The sequence below is a fragment of the Cebus imitator genome, unplaced genomic scaffold (assembly GCF_001604975.1).
Source record: "Cebus imitator isolate Cc_AM_T3 unplaced genomic scaffold, Cebus_imitator-1.0 Scaffold398, whole genome shotgun sequence".
Lineage (NCBI taxonomy): Eukaryota > Metazoa > Chordata > Mammalia > Primates > Cebidae > Cebus > Cebus imitator.
In genome coordinates, this window is record NW_016107713.1 from 1,142,856 (window position 1) to 1,149,019 (window position 6,164).

Below are 6,164 nucleotides of genomic sequence, written 5' to 3' on the forward strand. Positions count from 1 at the left end.
AAAAACATCTTAACAGATATTCTTGTGAAAATTTAAAGGGTTATTTGAAAATTTGTATTGAAATGCATAGGTCAAAGTCTATCCAAAAAAATCCTGGAGAAGAACAACTATGGAGGACTGACATTCCTACATATATAAACACAACTCTGTGTGGAGACAATTTCAAAGATAAATTGAAACTCTTTTTAGCAATTCTCATAGGGTTTAGACTATAAATCTTTAATCACATCTGTATTAGTCTGTTTTCATACTGCTAAAAAGAGCTGCCTTAGACTGGGTAATCTATAAAGGACAAAGGTTTAACAGACTCACAGTTCAGCATGACTGGGAGCCCTCAGAAAACATAATCATGTGGAAAGGTGAAGGAGAAGGAAGAGGCAGAATGAAGGAGAAGTGCTGAGCAAAAAGAAAAGGGCACCTTATAAAAGCTTCAGTTCTGATGGGAACTCACTCACTGTCGTGAAAATAGCATGTTGGAAATCACTCCCATGATTCAGTTACCTCCACTTGGTCTCTTTCTTGACATGTGAGGATTGTAGGGATTATGGGGGTTACTATTTAAAATGAGATTTAGGTGGGGACACAAAGACTAACCATAACAACATCCCACCTTCAAATAGTATTAAATACCTCCTTATGCGTAATATAGGAAACTTACCACTTTATGCTCCTAATTCTTCCCTCCTATATGTTGTGTCATTGTTGTCATACATTTTACTGTTACATATGCTACACAGTATACTTTTACTATTTTTCCTTTATACAGTAATTTTAGAGCAATTAAAATAAATAATTAAAATATATATTTTCCTTAGTTTTAACCATTTCCAAAGATTTTTATGTCTTTTTGCAAATCCAAGTTTCTGTCTGATATTATGTTCCTTCTTCATGATGAACTTTAAAGTTTTTTTAGTGAATGTCTGCTGAAAATGGATTCTATCAGTTTCTTTGTTTTAAAAATATCTTTATTTCATTTTTGAAAGATATTTTTTGTTGACCATTTCAAGTTATTTTTCACTACTTTAAAGATGCCATTGTGTTGTCTTCTGTCTTCATGTATACCTTGGGGAAAATATGTTTTGTTGCCCCTTCTCAACACCTGAAGACTTTTTTTTTTGTTGGGGTGATGACTTTGGGCAGGGGTCCATTTCTTATATGAATCAGTGGCTGCACTTATTCTTTATGAGTGCATCAATAATGCAGGGCTTTTTGTCTCTTACACTGTACCCAGTCTCTCTCATGACCTTGGTGTATGTATATGGAGAAGGACCTGCAGAGTGGGTATAAGCTCCCCTTATGTCATTGGCTCCCATCGTTTCTCTATTCTCATTCTAGCCCACACTTAGACTCTAGAAATTTGTAAGAAAAAAAAAAAAAAGCATAGATGGCTTATCCTTCCTTGCCCTGTTACATAGATTCTAGAATGTTTTCCTACTATTGCACTCCTATAGGTCACCAGAACTCAGGCTATTACTCCTTGGAGGGTCTTAGATTTCAGGTTACTTGGTTGCCCTGTAATATCTGCTCTAAAATGGCATCAGAGAATTTTTCTTATACTTAGATTTGTAATGATGCGGGTTTTGGAAGTCGACATCCTAGGCAAAAGATGGCTCTCTCAATCAACATCTTTTTTATAATAAACAATACAAAGATCTCAGTGTTTTACCCCTGAATGTTTTATTCTCTTCCTAGTTTATGTGCTATTACTTTCTACAATTACGTCTATCTCTTTTGGAGCCCACAAACTAAATATTTTTATTATTGCTGTAGGTAGTTTATGTTGATTTAGATTCTCTAAAACTACATGTTTACAACTTTGTTTATGTTCTAAGTTACCTCACATATCAAACCTTCTTTAGTTTCATTAAAGAATCTATTTTTTATTTTTTTTGGCTTTCTTTTTTCTAAATTATACTTTAAGTTCTGGAATACATGTATAGAACATGCAGATTTGCTACATAGGTATACATGTGATATGGTGGTTTGCTGCACCCATCAACCTGTCATCTACATTAGGTAATTCTCCTAATACTATTTCTTCCCTAGCCCCCCACCCCTCACGGGGCCCCACTGTGTGATGTTCCCCTCCCTGTAACCATGTATTCATTTCCCCATTGCTTGTTTTTGTCAGGTTTGTCAAAGATCAAATGGTTGTAGATAGTGACATTATTTCTGAGGCCTCTGTTCTGTTTCATTGGTCTATATATCTGTTTTGGTACCAGTGCCATGCTATTTTTGTTACTGTAGCCTTGTAGTATAGTTTGAAGTCAGGTAATGTGATGCCTCCAGCCTTGTTCTTTTTGCTTAGAATTGTCTTGGCTATGCAGGCTCTTTTTTGGTTCCATATGAAATGTAAAGTAGTTTTTTCTAATTCTGTGAAGAAAGCCAATGGTAGCTTGATGGGGATAGCTTTCAATTTATAAATTACTTTGGGCAGTATGGCCATTTTCACAATATTGATTCTTCCTATGCATGAGCATGGAATGTTTTTCCATTTGTTTGTGCCCTCTCTTATTTCCTTGAACAGTGGATTGATTATAGTTCTTCTTGAACAGGTCCTTCACATCTCTTGTAAGTTATATTCCTAGGTATTTAATTATCTTTGTAGCAATTGTGAATGGTAGTTCACTCATGATTTGGCTCTCTGTTTGTCTATTATTGGTGTGTAGGAATGCACACCAATAATAGTGACTTTTACACATTGTGACTTCTGCACATCGATTTTGTATCCTGAGATTTTGCTGAGGTTGCTTATCAGCTTATGGAAATTTGGGGCTGAGACAATGCAGTTTTCTAAATATACAATCAGTTTTAGGACTATTTTCTATTTCATGAGTTTTTTGATAGTAAATATAGATTATTATTGTTTGAAACTTAATAGCATTCTTTTTTTATAGCTTTATAGTATAAAATGGAAGGTTAAAATTATTTTCCTTGAATGCTTTTAAAGATTCCACTGATTTATGGCTTCCATTGTTGTATCAAGAAATTTGAGATCAGTCTAAATACTTTTACTTATAGGTGTGATACCGTGAGATATACATTTGGTCTTCATCTCTGTTTCCTGATAGACATGTAGCTCCTAAATTCCTTTGCATCTTCCAGAGTAATAAGAGCATCTTTGGTATGCTAATGAGATGACTGATGAATGGCCGCTATAAGGTAACTTCAGGATGGATACTGCTCAAAGAAAGGCAAGGCATGATTAGAGGGTTAGGACTCTAGGCCTCACCAGAGAGGGGAGGTGGGCTGAATGTTAAGTGATTACTAATGATTGATGGTTTAGTCAATCATGTCTACATAATGAAGCTTCCATAAAATCAGCAAAATACAGAATTCAAAATGAACTTCCAGAAATCTGAACATATGGAGATTCCTGGAGAGTGACATGCCTGGAGAGGGCATGGAAGCTCCATTTCCCATCCCATATAACCTCGCCCCGTGCATCTCTTCATCTATGTCCCCTCCTATAACCTTTATAATTAACCAGTAATCATAAGTAAGTCTTTCCCTGAGTTCTGTGGGCTAGTTTGGTAAATTATTCAAAGCTGGGAGAGAGTTCCGGAACCCCAATTTATAGCAGGTAGTTTAAAAGCACAGTTAAAACAACCTGCTCTTGCAACTGGCACCTGAAGTCAAGGGGCAATCTTATGAGACTGATCATCAAACTGTGGGTCGGTCTGACACTATCTGATGCTATCTCCAGGCAGGCAGTGTCAAAAATGAATTGGAGGACACTCAGCTGGTGTCTGTGGCAGATCTGATTTGGTTGTTGGTGTGTTGGAGAAATTCCCCATACTTTTTGATAATCAAAGGTCACAGAAGTTTTTTGTACTGATGGTGTTGTGAGAGTATACTTGGAAAAATATTTTTTCCTATATCCTCAATCAGCAATCTATCTTTTGTTTCTGACTGCTTTAATGTATTTTCTTTACCTTTTTTCCCCAACAGTTTTACTAGTGTATATCTAGTTGTTGCTGTTGTTGTTTTTATCTTGCCTGGTATTAAATCCTGGGTATAAGAAATCATGTCTCTCACCAATTTTGCAAATTGATCTATATCTTTAACTATTACTTTAATTAGGTTTTTAACATTGCCAGTTCAGTATAGGACTATACAGGTATAAGAGAGGGAATGTTTTATGTACAGCTTTTTAGTAGGTCACAATTTTGTATTCACTATACATAGTAGGAAAGAAAATGACATATCATGAAATAAAGAGAGGCCCTGGGGAGGAACAAATTTACCCCTGCGTTTACTGTTCTCAGGGTGGTAGGTCGCTTTCAGGCTGTATTCCCTATCATATGAAGGGATAGAGTACCAACAGTGGAGATAGATTGAGTTTCCTTTCCTCTGAGAAGGTAAGGGAAATACATTGTAAGCTAAGTTGGGGAGAAAATAGCTCATTATTCATAGCATAGTGTCATACACTCGGTAGGCTTTCGACAATATAATTGATGTGATGATGATGTGACAGTCTTATGTGTATTTCTCTTTAGTCCTTGACATTATAGCTTTCATTATTCTGCCTACATGTAACAAAGTAAACTAGAGAATTAGTCATATAAACTGGAATTTCAGAAGGAAAAAAGATGTCAGATTTCAAAAGAAGATTCCTTCTTCTGGATTTCTCCTTTATTCAAAACCACTCTCCCTGACAGCATTTCTCTTTATTGTCCCTTTATAGAAATCATCCCTGATTGTAATGAGCTCTGTCTCCAATTTTTTGTGACAGGCATCTGAGAATTATGGCACTGGCATTTACCCTCTTGTTCACTTCAAACTGTTCCTTCTGTTCTTGGAATAATTCAGAAGATATGATGTTTGAGCAATGCAGGCTTAAGGACACAGGCAGTTTCCATCGATGTCAGTGGTAGTGATCTCTTATTCTGGAAAGAAAGGCTTTACACTGCATGCCATTTCTAGTATGTGCCCTCCTTAAAAGCTGAGCAAAGAGAGGACTTATAGAATTAAGGAATTTCAGAACTCACATAGACCCTGAGATTTTATCCCAATCTTTTTATTTTATATATTACGAAACCAAAAGAAATTCTAGCTGGGCGCGGTGGCTCACGCCTATAATCCCAGCACTTTGGAAGGCTGAGATGGGTGGATCACGAGGTCAAGAGATCGAGACCATCCTGGTCAACATGGTGAAACCCCGTCTCTACTAAAAATACAAAAATTAGCTGGACATGGTGGCGCACGCCTGTAGTCCCAGCTACTTGGGAGGCTGAGGCAGGAGAATTGCCTGAACCCAGGAGGCGGAGGTTGCGGTGAGCCGAGATACTGCCATTGCACTCCAGCCTGGGTAATAAGAGCGAAACTCCGTCTCAAAAAAAAAAAAAAAAAAAAAAAAAAAAAAAAAAAAAAAAAAAAAAAAAAAAAAAAAAAAGAAAAGAAAGAAAAAGAAAAGAAAGAAAAAAAATTCTATGTGCTCAAAGCCACACATTTATTGCATTACCAACATTGTTCTTCTATACATCATAAAAAGCCAATTAACGCATCAATTTTGTAAACAGTCCTACTCTTCAGCATAAATCAGTTTGTGTGAAGTGGCTTAATATAGAAAATACAATTTAAAGGTTGGGTTTTTTAAAAAAGGAAGAAAAATGAGCCACCCAGCTTATTGCTGACAATGGCCTACTTTGGCCAATGATATGTAAGAAGCAGGGCCTGGCACTGATTGCCACTCAACCGTTCCTCTCATAGCATTTGTCCTGGGCCTTTCTCAGGGAAACTGAACAATAGAGCATAGACCTTGGGAAATTGTTTCTTACTTTTGTGGATTTGTCCACATAAGTTTTTGAAAGATACAATCTATAAACATGATACAGTAAGACTTTTACAAATTCTTTAGCAAATTTAAGCTCTTCGTATGGCATGTTTCTTTTTCTATTTTCTCTGTCATCCGTGCCTTAGAGATGGTGGGTTCCTATATTTTATGAAATAAAAAAATCAGATAAACTCTTTCAGAATAAGAATGAATAATTAATAGTCCTAGCCTTGGATATGTTTGTATTTCAAAGGAAAACTAGATGGAGAAACTTTCTGTGTAAATAATAAAACTCCAAATAACAATATTACAAGGCTACTGGCTTATCTGCCTGTAGGGTCATCTAGGGCAGAAGGTTTCATTTTTGCTTCCAATTACTGCTAAATAA